The sequence below is a fragment of the Astatotilapia calliptera genome, chromosome 23 (assembly GCF_964374335.1).
Source record: "Astatotilapia calliptera chromosome 23, fAstCal68.1, whole genome shotgun sequence".
In the NCBI taxonomy this organism is placed as follows: domain Eukaryota; kingdom Metazoa; phylum Chordata; class Actinopteri; order Cichliformes; family Cichlidae; genus Astatotilapia; species Astatotilapia calliptera.
In genome coordinates, this window is record NC_137443.1 from 19,314,757 (window position 1) to 19,333,454 (window position 18,698).

The following is an 18,698-nucleotide window of genomic DNA, read 5'->3' on the forward strand; positions in this document are numbered from 1 at the left end:
ACACAGTGGTCCAACCGTTTACCGTCACTTTAGCAGCAGGTACACCGTTGCCTCCATTGTTGTTCTTGTGTTGCAAACAGGTGATGTCACGCTGTTGAGGTAACAAAGTGAATGGGCTTTGAAGAAGATGTGGCGAACAGGTTATATTCACTAGGATTTGCTTCTTAGTTAGGCAACTTCTGGGTTTAGTCTGTTTTGTCCAATTTTTGGAAGGTGAATGGCTTCTTCCTGGAAACCCATCCCAGACTTGTAAGCAAGCCTTTCGGAGAACAGTTGTTTAGTACGTCCTGAAAACAGACGAGCCTAGCAGAGGATGGTTTCGATCCATCGCCCTCTGGGTTATGGGCCCAGCACGCTTCCGCTGCGCCACTCTGCTCCACACGTACCACAAGACTAGCGCTGCTTAAAAGTGGGCCTTCAATAACATCTTGCATGAACAAACTGTGGGAATTCTGAAGGTGGACGGTACCCGTTTGAACACTGACTTTTATAAATCTTTGTCACCTCGGCGTTCAATGCTTCAGAGCTTCTTGGACTGCTTGTCAGGTCTCGTGTGCGGCCCAACAGATTTCAAGCTAGGGTCAGCCAACCATTTCCTCGTTAGCTGCTAACTCGAATCACTGAGCTTATTGTGTGAGCCACTGAGTCGCATAGTCACGTAAACGCTTAGACGTGAAAACACTGACACTTGGTGTTGCGTATGTTTACTTCCTAAATAAACCCATGAACTCTCTTCAATGAACCTTATTTTACCTTTCGTTAACTAAAATCGACGTTCTGTTACACGAACACACTCTGCTGATGCACTTCGATGCTCTTAATACTTCCCACTGATTGTCAATGGTAGTTCTTATCGGTAGAGATGTAATACCGTCTGTAATCACAAGCACCGACATTAGACACGAAATCTGAATGTATCCAACACAGCGGACACAGTGACATTGTCCACAGTGAAAAACTATCCTGGATATGATGAGCTTGCTTCAGAATGCCAAGCCCAGCTCTGAAGCTGCTTTTAGATTTCATTATCATTCAAAACTGTTTGTTTGCTCGGAATGAAAAACTTATACTTGATATTTGAATGTTTTTTTCTTTACAATCATTTTGTGAGTTTCTCTTTGGTGCAGTCTTTACTTCTTTCAACTATGTGTTTACATGTATCACATGGCATTGCTCTCTGTATACCTGCAGCATGTGGGTGTTTTGTTTGCCATTTTTATTCAGTTCCATTTACAGAAGCCCTCTAATTCAGCTACTATTCACACCTATCCAATGTATTCACACCTGGTGCTTTCAGAAAACAATGGAACGTCCAGCTACCCGGGCCGCCTCCCCAGACGGTCAACACTTGCGGCTCCCCCATCACCTCTACCACTCAGTAAAGCTCACAAATTTCTCCATGTGCCTTCACACCTCTTTCCATACTTGAAAGGGATGTAAACAGACTCTCTAAGACACAGGACCCATGCAAAGCAGCTGGGCCAAATTCGGTGCCTCCATCCACCCTGAGGCACTGTGCTGATCAGTTGTCTACAGTGTTCACTGACACCATCAACAACTCACTGGAGACACGTCATGAGTCATGGACCTGAATTTCTGGACAGATGGACGAGTATGCCACAAGCAACTAAAAACCTCCTATTGGAAGGGAATCACAGGCTGCAGTCCCCTCACTCTCGGCTGACCTTGACGTGATTTGAACACGCAACCTTCTGATCTGGAGTCAGATGCGCTACCATTGCGCCACAAGGTCCCACAAACCTGGCCCTCTGCTCAAAACTTCTGAAAATCTCTGAGAAGCCAGACCATCTTTCCACACAAGCAATTTTTCTGCAACTGGAGGTTGTTCAACTTGTGAATGCAAAGAGGTTGTGCCAAAGACGCATGTCATTTCAGACCATGCATGTCAACATGCACACGTAGAATCTCTCTTTATACTTGAAAGGTTCTCCTCTTTGAGAAAAGAATACAAATCGAGGTTTGAAGTGCGCTTGCAGTAGTCAATCAAAGGCCTAATATAGTGTCTGTCATTCAGTGCTCACGCTCTGATGAGCTTTGCAAGCCAGCTAGACAAATTCTTAACAATGCATATTTGTTACTGATGCTTGTCAGAGAAAGACAAAGTCCTTGGACAGTGTCTAAAAATAAAAGACCTTCCTCTCACACACACCTAAAAAGTGATTGCTCAGAAGGGAGTGCTTTTGTACGTGATGATCTCCTGTCTCAAACACAAGCTGCTCTGGAGAGGCTCCTTGTGCCGTCTGCACCAAAATGCTATTCATGGGGGTAGGAGACCAGTGCTGTCAGCCTTGAATGAAATCTTACCTGACTAAACGACCTTACACTTCACACACAATGGTCTCTTCAACGACTGTTAATGGTATTTACCAGAGAAGTGACTTCTGACTAGGGAGTGTTCTGGCATGTGATGATCTCCAAAAGAACCAGCGCTGTTGGAGCAGGGAGCAGGCATCTCTCACCACAGGCCAAAAGGTGCAGGTGAAGTGGAGGAGCTGTGATGGCCGAGAGGTTAAGGCGTTGGATTTGAAATCCAATGGGGGGTTCCCCGCGCAGGTTCAAACCCTGCTCACAGCAAAAATGCGTTACGGGTGCTTCTTTTTCTGCTAAGATAAGGTTGCAATTAGTCGGAGGGGCTCATATACAAAAGTTGCAACGGTGCCCAGGAGCATTGAGTGATTGACAGTTCTCCAATCACCGGTTCACACCACTGTACTTACATACTAATCATTCATGTACAAAATGTGCTTGTCTCCAAGGAGAGTCCCTCTTCTTCTCTCCAGGCTTTATAAACAAAAACGGTGGGAGATGTCGATCAGTGGCATGTGCACAGACTTTGAGTCACATATTAATTCAAACAGGCTGCAGTCCTGTCACTCTTGGTTGACCTTGATGTGATTTGAACACGCAAGCTTCTGATCTGGAGTCAGATGCGCTACCATTGCCCCACAAGGTCCCACAAACCTGCCCCTCTGCCCAAAACTTCTGAAAATCTCTGCAAAGCCAATCCATCTTCTTTCCACACAAGACATCAAAATTGTTGCAGGGGGCTACTTGTTATCACTGCTATAGAAAGGCTAGAATGACAAATCTTAATCCTTTCTGGCTACGTTTGGTTTTCAGTTAGGCGGCAGTACCTGGTCACTGGTCTCCCGGCAAACACAGCCAGCCATTTGGGTACACCCAAAGCAACACAGTGGTCCAACCGTTTACCGTCACTTTAGCAGCAGGTACACCGTTGCCTCCATTGTTGTTCTTGTGTTGCAAACAGGTGATGTCACGCTGTTGAGGTAACAAAGTGAATGGGCTTTGAAGAAGATGTGGCGAACAGGTTATATTCACTAGGATTTGCTTCTTAGTTAGGCAACTTCTGGGTTTAGTCTGTTTTGTCCAATTTTTGGAAGGTGAATGGCTTCTTCCTGGAAACCTATCCCAGACTTGTAAGCAAGCCTTTCGGAGCACAGTTGTTTAGTACGTCCTGAAAACAGACGAGCCTAGCAGAGGATGGTTTCGATCCATCGACCTCTGGGTTATGGGCCCAGCACGCTTCCGCTGCGCCACTCTGCTCCACACGTACCACAAGACTAGCGCTGCTTAAAAGTGGGCCTTCAATAACATCTTGCATGAACAAACTGTGGGAATTCTGAAGGTGGACGGTACCCGTTTGAACACTGACTTTTATAAATCTTTGTCACCTCGGCGTTCAATGCTTCAGAGCTTCTTGGACTGCTTGTCAGGTCTCGTGTGCGGCCCAACAGATTTTAAGCTAGGGTCAGCCAACCATTTCCTCGTTAGCTGCTAACTCGAATCACTGAGCTTATTGTGTGAGCCACTGAGTCGCATAGTCACGTAAACGCTTAGACGTGAAAACACTGACACTTGGTGTTGCGTATGTTTACTTCCTAAATAAACCCATGAACTCTCTTCAATGAACCTTATTTTACCTTTAGTTAACTAAAATCGACGTTCTGTTACACGAACACACTCTGCTGATGCACTTCGATGCTCTTAATACTTTCCGCTGATTGTCAATGGTAGTTCTTATCGGTAGAGATGTAATACCGTCTGTAATCACAAGCACCGACATTAGACACGAAATCTGAATGTATCCAACACAGCGGACACAGTGACATTGTCCACAGTGAAAAACTATCCTGGATATGATGAGCTTGCTTCAGAATGCCAAGCCCAGCTCTGAAGCTGCTTTTAGATTTCATTATCATTCAAAACTGTTTGTTTGCTCGGAATGAAAAACTTATACTTGATATTTGAATGTTTTTTTCTTTACAATAATTTTGTGAGTTTCTCTTTGGTGCAGTCTTTACTTCTTTCAACTATGTGTTTACATGTATCACATGGCATTGCTCTCTGTATACCTGCAGCATGCGGGTGTTTTGTTTGCCATTTTTATTCAGTTCCATTTACAGAAGCCCTCTAATTCAGCTACTATTCACACCTATCCAATGTATTCACACCTGGTGCTTTCAGAAAACAATGGAACGTCCAGCTACCCGGGCCCCCTCCCCAGACGGTCAACACTTGCGGCTCCCCCATCACCTCTACCACTCAGTAAAGCTCACAAATTTCTCCATGTGCCTTCACACCTCTTTCCATACTTGAAAGGGATGTAAACAGACTCTCTAAGACACAGGACCCATGCAAAGCAGCTGGGCCAAATTCGGTGCCTCCATCCACCCTGAGGCACTGTGCTGATCAGTTGTCTACAGTGTTCACTGACACCATCAACAACTCACTGGAGACACGTCATGAGTCATGGACCTGAATTTCTGGACAGACGGACGAGTATGCCACAAGCAACTAAAAACCTCCTATTGGAAGGGAATCACAGGCTGCAGTCCCCTCACTCTCGGCTGACCTTGACGTGATTTGAACACGCAACCTTCTGATCTGGAGTCAGATGCGCTACCATTGCGCCACAAGGTCCCACAAACCTGGCCCTCTGCTCAAAACTTCTGAAAATCTCTGAGAAGCCAGACCATCTTTCCACACAAGCAATTTTTCTGCAACTGGAGGTTGTTCAACTTGTGAATGCAAAGAGGTTGTGCCAAAGACGCATGTCATTTCAGACCATGCATGTCAACATGCACACGTAGAATCTCTCTTTATACTTGAAAGGTTCTCCTCTTTGAGAAAAGAATACAAATCGAGGTTTGAAGTGCGCTTGCAGTAGTCAATCAAAGGCCTAATATAGTGTCTGTCATTCAGTGCTCACGCTCTGATGAGCTTTGCAAGCCAGCTAGACAAATTCTTAACAATGCATATTTGTTACTGATGCTTGTCAGAGAAAGACAAAGTCCTTGGACAGTGTCTAAAAATAAAAGACCTTCCTCTCACACACACCTAAAAAGTGATTGCTCAGAAGGGAGTGCTTTTGTACGTGATGATCTCCTGTCTCAAACACAAGCTGCTCTGGAGAGGCTCCTTGTGCCGTCTGCACCAAAATGCTATTCATGGGGGTAGGAGACCAGTGCTGTCAGCCTTGAATGAAATCTTACCTGACTAAACGACCTTACACTTCACACACAATGGTCTCTTCAACGACTGTTAATGGTATTTACCAGAGAAGTGACTTCTGACTAGGGAGTGTTCTGGCATGTGATGATCTCCAAAAGAACCAGCGCTGTTGGAGCAGGGAGCAGGCATCTCTCACCACAGGCCAAAAGGTGCAGGTGAAGTGGAGGAGCTGTGATGGCCGAGAGGTTAAGGCGTTGGATTTGAAATCCAATGGGGGGTTCCCCGCGCAGGTTCAAACCCTGCTCACAGCGAAAATGCGTTACGGGTGCTTCTTTTTCTGCTAAGATAAGGTTGCAATTAGTCGGAGGGGCTCATATACAAAAGTTGCAACGGTGCCCAGGAGCATTGAGTGATTGACAGTTCTCCAATCACCGGTTCACACCACTGTACTTACATACTAATCATTCATGTACAAAATGTGCTTGTCTCCAAGGAGAGTCCCTCTTCTTCTCTCCAGGCTTTATAAACAAAAACGGTGGGAGATGTCGATCAGTGGCATGTGCACAGACTTTGAGTCACATATTAATTCAAACAGGCTGCAGTCCTGTCACTCTTGGTTGACCTTGATGTGATTTGAACACGCAAGCTTCTGATCTGGAGTCAGATGCGCTACCATTGCCCCACAAGGTCCCACAAACCTGCCCCTCTGCCCAAAACTTCTGAAAATCTCTGCAAAGCCAATCCATCTTCTTTCCACACAAGACATCAAAATTGTTGCAGGGGGCTACTTGTTATCACTGCTATAGAAAGGCTAGAATGACAAATCTTAATCCTTTCTGGCTACGTTTGGTTTTCAGTTAGGCGGCAGTACCTGGTCACTGGTCTCCCGGCAAACACAGCCAGCCATTTGGGTACACCCAAAGCAACACAGTGGTCCAACCGTTTACCGTCACTTTAGCAGCAGGTACACCGTTGCCTCCATTGTTGTTCTTGTGTTGCAAACAGGTGATGTCACGCTGTTGAGGTAACAAAGTGAATGGGCTTTGAAGAAGATGTGGCGAACAGGTTATATTCACTAGGATTTGCTTCTTAGTTAGGCAACTTCTGGGTTTAGTCTGTTTTGTCCAATTTTTGGAAGGTGAATGGCTTCTTCCTGGAAACCCATCCCAGACTTGTAAGCAAGCCTTTCGGAGAACAGTTGTTTAGTACGTCCTGAAAACAGACGAGCCTAGCAGAGGATGGTTTCGATCCATCGACCTCTGGGTTATGGGCCCAGCACGCTTCCGCTGCGCCACTCTGCTCCACACGTACCACAAGACTAGCGCTGCTTAAAAGTGGGCCTTCAATAACATCTTGCATGAACAAACTGTGGGAATTCTGAAGGTGGACGGTACCCGTTTGAACACTGACTTTTATAAATCTTTGTCACCTCGGCGTTCAATGCTTCAGAGCTTCTTGGACTGCTTGTCAGGTCTCGTGTGCGGCCCAACAGATTTCAAGCTAGGGTCAGCCAACCATTTCCTCGTTAGCTGCTAACTCGAATCACTGAGCTTATTGTGTGAGCCACTGAGTCGCATAGTCACGTAAACGCTTAGACGTGAAAACACTGACACTTGGTGTTGCGTATGTTTACTTCCTAAATAAACCCATGAACTCTCTTCAATGAACCTTATTTTACCTTTCGTTAACTAAAATCGACGTTCTGTTACACGAACACACTCTGCTGATGCACTTCGATGCTCTTAATACTTCCCACTGATTGTCAATGGTAGTTCTTATCGGTAGAGATGTAATACCGTCTGTAATCACAAGCACCGACATTAGACACGAAATCTGAATGTATCCAACACAGCGGACACAGTGACATTGTCCACAGTGAAAAACTATCCTGGATATGATGAGCTTGCTTCAGAATGCCAAGCCCAGCTCTGAAGCTGCTTTTAGATTTCATTATCATTCAAAACTGTTTGTTTGCTCGGAATGAAAAACTTATACTTGATATTTGAATGTTTTTTTCTTTACAATCATTTTGTGAGTTTCTCTTTGGTGCAGTCTTTACTTCTTTCAACTATGTGTTTACATGTATCACATGGCATTGCTCTCTGTATACCTGCAGCATGTGGGTGTTTTGTTTGCCATTTTTATTCAGTTCCATTTACAGAAGCCCTCTAATTCAGCTACTATTCACACCTATCCAATGTATTCACACCTGGTGCTTTCAGAAAACAATGGAACGTCCAGCTACCCGGGCCCCCTCCCCAGACGGTCAACACTTGCGGCTCCCCCATCACCTCTACCACTCAGTAAAGCTCACAAATTTCTCCATGTGCCTTCACACCTCTTTCCATACTTGAAAGGGATGTAAACAGACTCTCTAAGACACAGGACCCATGCAAAGCAGCTGGGCCAAATTCGGTGCCTCCATCCACCCTGAGGCACTGTGCTGATCAGTTGTCTACAGTGTTCACTGACACCATCAACAACTCACTGGAGACACGTCATGAGTCATGGACCTGAATTTCTGGACAGATGGACGAGTATGCCACAAGCAACTAAAAACCTCCTATTGGAAGGGAATCACAGGCTGCAGTCCCCTCACTCTCGGCTGACCTTGACGTGATTTGAACACGCAACCTTCTGATCTGGAGTCAGATGCGCTACCATTGCGCCACAAGGTCCCACAAACCTGGCCCTCTGCTCAAAACTTCTGAAAATCTCTGAGAAGCCAGACCATCTTTCCACACAAGCAATTTTTCTGCAACTGGAGGTTGTTCAACTTGTGAATGCAAAGAGGTTGTGCCAAAGACGCATGTCATTTCAGACCATGCATGTCAACATGCACACGTAGAATCTCTCTTTATACTTGAAAGGTTCTCCTCTTTGAGAAAAGAATACAAATCGAGGTTTGAAGTGCGCTTGCAGTAGTCAATCAAAGGCCTAATATAGTGTCTGTCATTCAGTGCTCACGCTCTGATGAGCTTTGCAAGCCAGCTAGACAAATTCTTAACAATGCATATTTGTTACTGATGCTTGTCAGAGAAAGACAAAGTCCTTGGACAGTGTCTAAAAATAAAAGACCTTCCTCTCACACACACCTAAAAAGTGATTGCTCAGAAGGGAGTGCTTTTGTACGTGATGATCTCCTGTCTCAAACACAAGCTGCTCTGGAGAGGCTCCTTGTGCCGTCTGCACCAAAATGCTATTCATGGGGGTAGGAGACCAGTGCTGTCAGCCTTGAATGAAATCTTACCTGACTAAACGACCTTACACTTCACACACAATGGTCTCTTCAACGACTGTTAATGGTATTTACCAGAGAAGTGACTTCTGACTAGGGAGTGTTCTGGCATGTGATGATCTCCAAAAGAACCAGCGCTGTTGGAGCAGGGAGCAGGCATCTCTCACCACAGGCCAAAAGGTGCAGGTGAAGTGGAGGAGCTGTGATGGCCGAGAGGTTAAGGCGTTGGATTTGAAATCCAATGGGGGGTTCCCCGCGCAGGTTCAAACCCTGCTCACAGCAAAAATGCGTTACGGGTGCTTCTTTTTCTGCTAAGATAAGGTTGCAATTAGTCGGAGGGGCTCATATACAAAAGTTGCAACGGTGCCCAGGAGCATTGAGTGATTGACAGTTCTCCAATCACCGGTTCACACCACTGTACTTACATACTAATCATTCATGTACAAAATGTGCTTGTCTCCAAGGAGAGTCCCTCTTCTTCTCTCCAGGCTTTATAAACAAAAACGGTGGGAGATGTCGATCAGTGGCATGTGCACAGACTTTGAGTCACATATTAATTCAAACAGGCTGCAGTCCTGTCACTCTTGGTTGACCTTGATGTGATTTGAACACGCAAGCTTCTGATCTGGAGTCAGATGCGCTACCATTGCCCCACAAGGTCCCACAAACCTGCCCCTCTGCCCAAAACTTCTGAAAATCTCTGCAAAGCCAATCCATCTTCTTTCCACACAAGACATCAAAATTGTTGCAGGGGGCTACTTGTTATCACTGCTATAGAAAGGCTAGAATGACAAATCTTAATCCTTTCTGGCTACGTTTGGTTTTCAGTTAGGCGGCAGTACCTGGTCACTGGTCTCCCGGCAAACACAGCCAGCCATTTGGGTACACCCAAAGCAACACAGTGGTCCAACCGTTTACCGTCACTTTAGCAGCAGGTACACCGTTGCCTCCATTGTTGTTCTTGTGTTGCAAACAGGTGATGTCACGCTGTTGAGGTAACAAAGTGAATGGGCTTTGAAGAAGATGTGGCGAACAGGTTATATTCACTAGGATTTGCTTCTTAGTTAGGCAACTTCTGGGTTTAGTCTGTTTTGTCCAATTTTTGGAAGGTGAATGGCTTCTTCCTGGAAACCTATCCCAGACTTGTAAGCAAGCCTTTCGGAGCACAGTTGTTTAGTACGTCCTGAAAACAGACGAGCCTAGCAGAGGATGGTTTCGATCCATCGACCTCTGGGTTATGGGCCCAGCACGCTTCCGCTGCGCCACTCTGCTCCACACGTACCACAAGACTAGCGCTGCTTAAAAGTGGGCCTTCAATAACATCTTGCATGAACAAACTGTGGGAATTCTGAAGGTGGACGGTACCCGTTTGAACACTGACTTTTATAAATCTTTGTCACCTCGGCGTTCAATGCTTCAAAGCTTCTTGGACTGCTTGTCAGGTCTCGTGTGCGGCCCAACAGATTTTAAGCTAGGGTCAGCCAACCATTTCCTCGTTAGCTGCTAACTCGAATCACTGAGCTTATTGTGTGAGCCACTGAGTCGCATAGTCACGTAAACGCTTAGACGTGAAAACACTGACACTTGGTGTTGCGTATGTTTACTTCCTAAATAAACCCATGAACTCTCTTCAATGAACCTTATTTTACCTTTAGTTAACTAAAATCGACGTTCTGTTACACGAACACACTCTGCTGATGCACTTCGATGCTCTTAATACTTTCCGCTGATTGTCAATGGTAGTTCTTATCGGTAGAGATGTAATACCGTCTGTAATCACAAGCACCGACATTAGACACGAAATCTGAATGTATCCAACACAGCGGACACAGTGACATTGTCCACAGTGAAAAACTATCCTGGATATGATGAGCTTGCTTCAGAATGCCAAGCCCAGCTCTGAAGCTGCTTTTAGATTTCATTATCATTCAAAACTGTTTGTTTGCTCGGAATGAAAAACTTATACTTGATATTTGAATGTTTTTTTCTTTACAATAATTTTGTGAGTTTCTCTTTGGTGCAGTCTTTACTTCTTTCAACTATGTGTTTACATGTATCACATGGCATTGCTCTCTGTATACCTGCAGCATGCGGGTGTTTTGTTTGCCATTTTTATTCAGTTCCATTTACAGAAGCCCTCTAATTCAGCTACTATTCACACCTATCCAATGTATTCACACCTGGTGCTTTCAGAAAACAATGGAACGTCCAGCTACCCGGGCCCCCTCCCCAGACGGTCAACACTTGCGGCTCCCCCATCACCTCTACCACTCAGTAAAGCTCACAAATTTCTCCATGTGCCTTCACACCTCTTTCCATACTTGAAAGGGATGTAAACAGACTCTCTAAGACACAGGACCCATGCAAAGCAGCTGGGCCAAATTCGGTGCCTCCATCCACCCTGAGGCACTGTGCTGATCAGTTGTCTACAGTGTTCACTGACACCATCAACAACTCACTGGAGACACGTCATGAGTCATGGACCTGAATTTCTGGACAGACGGACGAGTATGCCACAAGCAACTAAAAACCTCCTATTGGAAGGGAATCACAGGCTGCAGTCCACTCACTCTCGGCTGACCTTGACGTGATTTGAACACGCAACCTTCTGATCTGGAGTCAGATGCGCTACCATTGCGCCACAAGGTCCCACAAACCTGGCCCTCTGCTCAAAACTTCTGAAAATCTCTGAGAAGCCAGACCATCTTTCCACACAAGCAATTTTTCTGCAACTGGAGGTTGTTCAACTTGTGAATGCAAAGAGGTTGTGCCAAAGACACATGTCATTTCAGACCATGCATGTCAACATGCACACGTAGAATCTCTCTTTATACTTGAAAGGTTCTCCTCTTTGAGAAAAGAATACAAATCGAGGTTTGAAGTGCGCTTGCAGTAGTCAATCAAAGGCCTAATATAGTGTCTGTCATTCAGTGCTCACGCTCTGATGAGCTTTGCAAGCCAGCTAGACAAATTCTTAACAATGCATATTTGTTACTGATGTTTGTCAGAGAAAGACAAAGTCCTTGGACAGTGTCTAAAAATAAAAGACCTTCCTCTCACACACACCTAAAAAGTGATTGCTCAGAAGGGAGTGCTTTTGTACGTGATGATCTCCTGTCTCAAACACAAGCTGCTCTGGAGAGGCTCCTTGTGCCGTCTGCACCAAAATGCTATTCATGGGGGTAGGAGACCAGTGCTGTCAGCCTTGAATGAAATCTTACCTGACTAAACGACCTTACACTTCACACACAATGGTCTCTTCAACGACTGTTAATGGTATTTACCAGAGAAGTGACTTCTGACTAGGGAGTGTTCTGGCATGTGATGATCTCCAAAAGAACCAGCGCTGTTGGAGCAGGGAGCAGGCATCTCTCACCACAGGCCAAAAGGTGCAGGTGAAGTGGAGGAGCTGTGATGGCCGAGAGGTTAAGGCGTTGGATTTGAAATCCAATGGGGGGTTCCCCGCGCAGGTTCAAACCCTGCTCACAGCGAAAATGCGTTACGGGTGCTTCTTTTTCTGCTAAGATAAGGTTGCAATTAGTCGGAGGGGCTCATATACAAAAGTTGCAACGGTGCCCAGGAGCATTGAGTGATTGACAGTTCTCCAATCACCGGTTCACACCACTGTACTTACATACTAATCATTCATGTACAAAATGTGCTTGTCTCCAAGGAGAGTCCCTCTTCTTCTCTCCAGGCTTTATAAACAAAAACGGTGGGAGATGTCGATCAGTGGCATGTGCACAGACTTTGAGTCACATATTAATTCAAACAGGCTGCAGTCCTGTCACTCTTGGTTGACCTTGATGTGATTTGAACACGCAAGCTTCTGATCTGGAGTCAGATGCGCTACCATTGCCCCACAAGGTCCCACAAACCTGCCCCTCTGCCCAAAACTTCTGAAAATCTCTGCAAAGCCAATCCATCTTCTTTCCACACAAGACATCAAAATTGTTGCAGGGGGCTACTTGTTATCACTGCTATAGAAAGGCTAGAATGACAAATCTTAATCCTTTCTGGCTACGTTTGGTTTTCAGTTAGGCGGCAGTACCTGGTCACTGGTCTCCCGGCAAACACAGCCAGCCATTTGGGTACACCCAAAGCAACACAGTGGTCCAACCGTTTACCGTCACTTTAGCAGCAGGTACACCGTTGCCTCCATTGTTGTTCTTGTGTTGCAAACAGGTGATGTCACGCTGTTGAGGTAACAAAGTGAATGGGCTTTGAAGAAGATGTGGCGAACAGGTTATATTCACTAGGATTTGCTTCTTAGTTAGGCAACTTCTGGGTTTAGTCTGTTTTGTCCAATTTTTGGAAGGTGAATGGCTTCTTCCTGGAAACCTATCCCAGACTTGTAAGCAAGCCTTTCGGAGCACAGTTGTTTAGTACGTCCTGAAAACAGACGAGCCTAGCAGAGGATGGTTTCGATCCATCGACCTCTGGGTTATGGGCCCAGCACGCTTCCGCTGCGCCACTCTGCTCCACACGTACCACAAGACTAGCGCTGCTTAAAAGTGGGCCTTCAATAACATCTTGCATGAACAAACTGTGGGAATTCTGAAGGTGGACGGTACCCGTTTGAACACTGACTTTTATAAATCTTTGTCACCTCGGCGTTCAATGCTTCAGAGCTTCTTGGACTGCTTGTCAGGTCTCGTGTGCGGCCCAACAGATTTTAAGCTAGGGTCAGCCAACCATTTCCTCGTTAGCTGCTAACTCGAATCACTGAGCTTATTGTATGAGCCACTGAGTCGCATAGTCACGTAAACGCTTAGACGTGAAAACACTGACACTTGGTGTTGCGTATGTTTACTTCCTAAATAAACCCATGAACTCTCTTCAATGAACCTTATTTTACCTTTAGTTAACTAAAATCGACGTTCTGTTACACGAACACACTCTGCTGATGCACTTCGATGCTCTTAATACTTTCCGCTGATTGTCAATGGTAGTTCTTATCGGTAGAGATGTAATACCGTCTGTAATCACAAGCACCGACATTAGACACGAAATCTGAATGTATCCAACACAGCGGACACAGTGACATTGTCCACAGTGAAAAACTATCCTGGATATGATGAGCTTGCTTCAGAATGCCAAGCCCAGCTCTGAAGCTGCTTTTAGATTTCATTATCATTCAAAACTGTTTGTTTGCTCGGAATGAAAAACTTATACTTGATATTTGAATGTTTTTTTCTTTACAATAATTTTGTGAGTTTCTCTTTGGTGCAGTCTTTACTTCTTTCAACTATGTGTTTACATGTATCACATGGCATTGCTCTCTGTATACCTGCAGCATGCGGGTGTTTTGTTTGCCATTTTTATTCAGTTCCATTTACAGAAGCCCTCTAATTCAGCTACTATTCACACCTATCCAATGTATTCACACCTGGTGCTTTCAGAAAACAATGGAACGTCCAGCTACCCGGGCCCCCTCCCCAGACGGTCAACACTTGCGGCTCCCCCATCACCTCTACCACTCAGTAAAGCTCACAAATTTCTCCATGTGCCTTCACACCTCTTTCCATACTTGAAAGGGATGTAAACAGACTCTCTAAGACACAGGACCCATGCAAAGCAGCTGGGCCAAATTCGGTGCCTCCATCCACCCTGAGGCACTGTGCTGATCAGTTGTCTACAGTGTTCACTGACACCATCAACAACTCACTGGAGACACGTCATGAGTCATGGACCTGAATTTCTGGACAGACGGACGAGTATGCCACAAGCAACTAAAAACCTCCTATTGGAAGGGAATCACAGGCTGCAGTCCCCTCACTCTCGGCTGACCTCGACGTGATTTGAATACGCAACCTTCTGATCTGGAGTCAGATGCTCTACCATTGCGCCACAAGGTCCCACAAACCTGGCCCTCTGCTCAAAACTTCTGAAAATCTCTGAGAAGCCAGACCATCTTTCCACACAAGCAATTTTTCTGCAACTGGAGGTTGTTCAACTTGTGAATGCAAAGAGGTTGTGCCAAAGACGCATGTCATTTCAGACCATGCATGTCAACATGCACACGTAGAATCTCTCTTTATACTTGAAAGGTTCTCCTCTTTGAGAAAAGAATACAAATCGAGGTTTGAAGTGCGCTTGCAGTAGTCAATCAAAGGCCTAATATAGTGTCTGTCATTCAGTGCTCACGCTCTGATGAGCTTTGCAAGCCAGCTAGACAAATTCTTAACAATGCATATTTGTTACTGATGCTTGTCAGAGAAAGACAAAGTCCTTGGACAGTGTCTAAAAATAAAAGACCTTCCTCTCACACACACCTAAAAAGTGATTGCTCAGAAGGGAGTGCTTTTGTACGTGATGATCTCCTGTCTCAAACACAAGCTGCTCTGGAGAGGCTCCTTGTGCCGTCTGCACCAAAATGCTATTCATGGGGGTAGGAGACCAGTGCTGTCAGCCTTGAATGAAATCTTACCTGACTAAACGACCTTACACTTCACACACAATGGTCTCTTCAACGACTGTTAATGGTATTTACCAGAGAAGTGACTTCTGACTAGGGAGTGTTCTGGCATGTGATGATCTCCAAAAGAACCAGCGCTGTTGGAGCAGGGAGCAGGCATCTCTCACCACAGGCCAAAAGGTGCAGGTGAAGTGGAGGAGCTGTGATGGCCGAGAGGTTAAGGCGTTGGATTTGAAATCCAATGGGGGGTTCCCCGCGCAGGTTCAAACCCTGCTCACAGCGAAAATGCGTTACGGGTGCTTCTTTTTCTGCTAAGATAAGGTTGCAATTAGTCGGAGGGGCTCATATACAAAAGTTGCAACGGTGCCCAGGAGCATTGAGTGATTGACAGTTCTCCAATCACCGGTTCACACCACTGTACTTACATACTAATCATTCATGTACAAAATGTGCTTGTCTCCAAGGAGAGTCCCTCTTCTTCTCTCCAGGCTTTATAAACAAAAACGGTGGGAGATGTCGATCAGTGGCATGTGCACAGACTTTGAGTCACATATTAATTCAAACAGGCTGCAGTCCTGTCACTCTTGGTTGACCTTGATGTGATTTGAACACGCAAGCTTCTGATCTGGAGTCAGATGCGCTACCATTGCCCCACAAGGTCCCACAAACCTGCCCCTCTGCCCAAAACTTCTGAAAATCTCTGCAAAGCCAATCCATCTTCTTTCCACACAAGACATCAAAATTGTTGCAGGGGGCTACTTGTTATCACTGCTATAGAAAGGCTAGAATGACAAATCTTAATCCTTTCTGGCTACGTTTGGTTTTCAGTTAGGCGGCAGTACCTGGTCACTGGTCTCCCGGCAAACACAGCCAGCCATTTGGGTACACCCAAAGCAACACAGTGGTCCAACCGTTTACCGTCACTTTAGCAGCAGGTACACCGTTGCCTCCATTGTTGTTCTTGTGTTGCAAACAGGTGATGTCACGCTGTTGAGGTAACAAAGTGAATGGGCTTTGAAGAAGATGTGGCGAACAGGTTATATTCACTAGGATTTGCTTCTTAGTTAGGCAACTTCTGGGTTTAGTCTGTTTTGTCCAATTTTTGGAAGGTGAATGGCTTCTTCCTGGAAACCTATCCCAGACTTGTAAGCAAGCCTTTCGGAGCACAGTTGTTTAGTACGTCCTGAAAACAGACGAGCCTAGCAGAGGATGGTTTCGATCCATCGACCTCTGGGTTATGGGCCCAGCACGCTTCCGCTGCGCCACTCTGCTCCACACGTACCACAAGACTAGCGCTGCTTAAAAGTGGGCCTTCAATAACATCTTGCATGAACAAACTGTGGGAATTCTGAAGGTGGACGGTACCCGTTTGAACACTGACTTTTATAAATCTTTGTCACCTCGGCGTTCAATGCTTCAAAGCTTCTTGGACTGCTTGTCAGGTCTCGTGTGCGGCCCAACAGATTTTAAGCTAGGGTCAGCCAACCATTTCCTCGTTAGCTGCTAACTCGAATCACTGAGCTTATTGTGTGAGCCACTGAGTCGCATAGTCACGTAAACGCTTAGACGTGAAAACACTGACACTTGGTGTTGCGTATGTTTACTTCCTAAATAAACCCATGAACTCTCTTCAATGAACCTTATTTTACCTTTAGTTAACTAAAATCGACGTTCTGTTACACGAACACACTCTGCTGATGCACTTCGATGCTCTTAATACTTTCCGCTGATTGTCAATGGTAGTTCTTATCGGTAGAGATGTAATACCGTCTGTAATCACAAGCACCGACATTAGACACGAAATCTGAATGTATCCAACACAGCGGACACAGTGACATTGTCCACAGTGAAAAACTATCCTGGATATGATGAGCTTGCTTCAGAATGCCAAGCCCAGCTCTGAAGCTGCTTTTAGATTTCATTATCATTCAAAACTGTTTGTTTGCTCGGAATGAAAAACTTATACTTGATATTTGAATGTTTTTTTCTTTACAATAATTTTGTGAGTTTCTCTTTGGTGCAGTCTTTACTTCTTTCAACTATGTGTTTACATGTATCACATGGCATTGCTCTCTGTATACCTGCAGCATGCGGGTGTTTTGTTTGCCATTTTTATTCAGTTCCATTTACAGAAGCCCTCTAATTCAGCTACTATTCACACCTATCCAATGTATTCACACCTGGTGCTTTCAGAAAACAATGGAACGTCCAGCTACCCGGGCCCCCTCCCCAGACGGTCAACACTTGCGGCTCCCCCATCACCTCTACCACTCAGTAAAGCTCACAAATTTCTCCATGTGCCTTCACACCTCTTTCCATACTTGAAAGGGATGTAAACAGACTCTCTAAGACACAGGACCCATGCAAAGCAGCTGGGCCAAATTCGGTGCCTCCATCCACCCTGAGGCACTGTGCTGATCAGTTGTCTACAGTGTTCACTGACACCATCAACAACTCACTGGAGACACGTCATGAGTCATGGACCTGAATTTCTGGACAGACGGACGAGTATGCCACAAGCAACTAAAAACCTCCTATTGGAAGGGAATCACAGGCTGCAGTCCACTCACTCTCGGCTGACCTTGACGTGATTTGAACACGCAACCTTCTGATCTGGAGTCAGATGCGCTACCATTGCGCCACAAGGTCCCACAAACCTGGCCCTCTGCTCAAAACTTCTGAAAATCTCTGAGAAGCCAGACCATCTTTCCACACAAGCAATTTTTCTGCAACTGGAGGTTGTTCAACTTGTGAATGCAAAGAGGTTGTGCCAAAGACACATGTCATTTCAGACCATGCATGTCAACATGCACACGTAGAATCTCTCTTTATACTTGAAAGGTTCTCCTCTTTGAGAAAAGAATACAAATCGAGGTTTGAAGTGCGCTTGCAGTAGTCAATCAAAGGCCTAATATAGTGTCTGTCATTCAGTGCTCACGCTCTGATGAGCTTTGCAAGCCAGCTAGACAAATTCTTAACAATGCATATTTGTTACTGATGTTTGTCAGAGAAAGACAAAGTCCTTGGACAGTGTCTAAAAATAAAAGACCTTCCTCTCACACACACCTAAAAAGTGATTGCTCAGAAGGGAGTGCTTTTGTACGTGATGATCTCCTGTCTCAAACACAAGCTGCTCTGGAGAGGCTCCTTGTGCCGTCTGCACCAAAATGCTATTCATGGGGGTAGGAGACCAGTGCTGTCAGCCTTGAATGAAATCTTACCTGACTAAACGACCTTACACTTCACACACAATGGTCTCTTCAACGACTGTTAATGGTATTTACCAGAGAAGTGACTTCTGACTAGGGAGTGTTCTGGCATGTGATGATCTCCAAAAGAACCAGCGCTGTTGGAGCAGGGAGCAGGCATCTCTCACCACAGGCCAAAAGGTGCAGGTGAAGTGGAGGAGCTGTGATGGCCGAGAGGTTAAGGCGTTGGATTTGAAATCCAATGGGGTGTTCCCCGCGCAGGTTCAAACCCTGCTCACAGCGAAAATGCGTTACGGGTGCTTCTTTTTCTGCTAAGATAAGGTTGCAATTAGTCGGAGGG

The 18,698-nt window shown here is 45.5% G+C and overlaps 12 non-coding genes across 12 annotated transcripts; 6 read left to right on the forward strand and 6 right to left on the reverse strand.

Annotated features, from left to right (window-relative positions):
- Positions 1 to 1,681: 1,681 nt before the first annotated feature.
- On the reverse strand, positions 1,682 to 1,753 carry trnaw-cca (transfer RNA tryptophan (anticodon CCA)). The gene has a single exon. It is a non-coding gene; the product is annotated as a tRNA-Trp (tRNA).
- Positions 1,754 to 2,512: 759 nt separating this feature from the next.
- Positions 2,513 to 2,595, forward strand: trnas-uga (transfer RNA serine (anticodon UGA)). The gene has a single exon. It is a non-coding gene; the product is annotated as a tRNA-Ser (tRNA).
- Positions 2,596 to 4,890: 2,295 nt separating this feature from the next.
- On the reverse strand, positions 4,891 to 4,962 carry trnaw-cca (transfer RNA tryptophan (anticodon CCA)). Its single transcript has one exon. It is a non-coding gene; the product is annotated as a tRNA-Trp (tRNA).
- A 759-nt stretch (positions 4,963 to 5,721) lies between these two features.
- trnas-uga (transfer RNA serine (anticodon UGA)) lies at positions 5,722 to 5,804 on the forward strand. The gene has a single exon. It is a non-coding gene; the product is annotated as a tRNA-Ser (tRNA).
- A 2,295-nt stretch (positions 5,805 to 8,099) lies between these two features.
- Positions 8,100 to 8,171, reverse strand: trnaw-cca (transfer RNA tryptophan (anticodon CCA)). The gene has a single exon. It is a non-coding gene; the product is annotated as a tRNA-Trp (tRNA).
- Positions 8,172 to 8,930: 759 nt separating this feature from the next.
- Positions 8,931 to 9,013, forward strand: trnas-uga (transfer RNA serine (anticodon UGA)). The gene has a single exon. It is a non-coding gene; the product is annotated as a tRNA-Ser (tRNA).
- A 2,295-nt stretch (positions 9,014 to 11,308) lies between these two features.
- On the reverse strand, positions 11,309 to 11,380 carry trnaw-cca (transfer RNA tryptophan (anticodon CCA)). Its single transcript has one exon. It is a non-coding gene; the product is annotated as a tRNA-Trp (tRNA).
- Positions 11,381 to 12,139: 759 nt separating this feature from the next.
- On the forward strand, positions 12,140 to 12,222 carry trnas-uga (transfer RNA serine (anticodon UGA)). Its single transcript has one exon. It is a non-coding gene; the product is annotated as a tRNA-Ser (tRNA).
- A 2,295-nt stretch (positions 12,223 to 14,517) lies between these two features.
- trnaw-cca (transfer RNA tryptophan (anticodon CCA)) lies at positions 14,518 to 14,589 on the reverse strand. Its single transcript has one exon. It is a non-coding gene; the product is annotated as a tRNA-Trp (tRNA).
- Positions 14,590 to 15,348: 759 nt separating this feature from the next.
- Positions 15,349 to 15,431, forward strand: trnas-uga (transfer RNA serine (anticodon UGA)). Its single transcript has one exon. It is a non-coding gene; the product is annotated as a tRNA-Ser (tRNA).
- Positions 15,432 to 17,726: 2,295 nt separating this feature from the next.
- trnaw-cca (transfer RNA tryptophan (anticodon CCA)) lies at positions 17,727 to 17,798 on the reverse strand. Its single transcript has one exon. It is a non-coding gene; the product is annotated as a tRNA-Trp (tRNA).
- A 759-nt stretch (positions 17,799 to 18,557) lies between these two features.
- trnas-uga (transfer RNA serine (anticodon UGA)) lies at positions 18,558 to 18,640 on the forward strand. Its single transcript has one exon. It is a non-coding gene; the product is annotated as a tRNA-Ser (tRNA).
- The last annotated feature ends 58 nt before the right edge of the window (positions 18,641 to 18,698 follow it).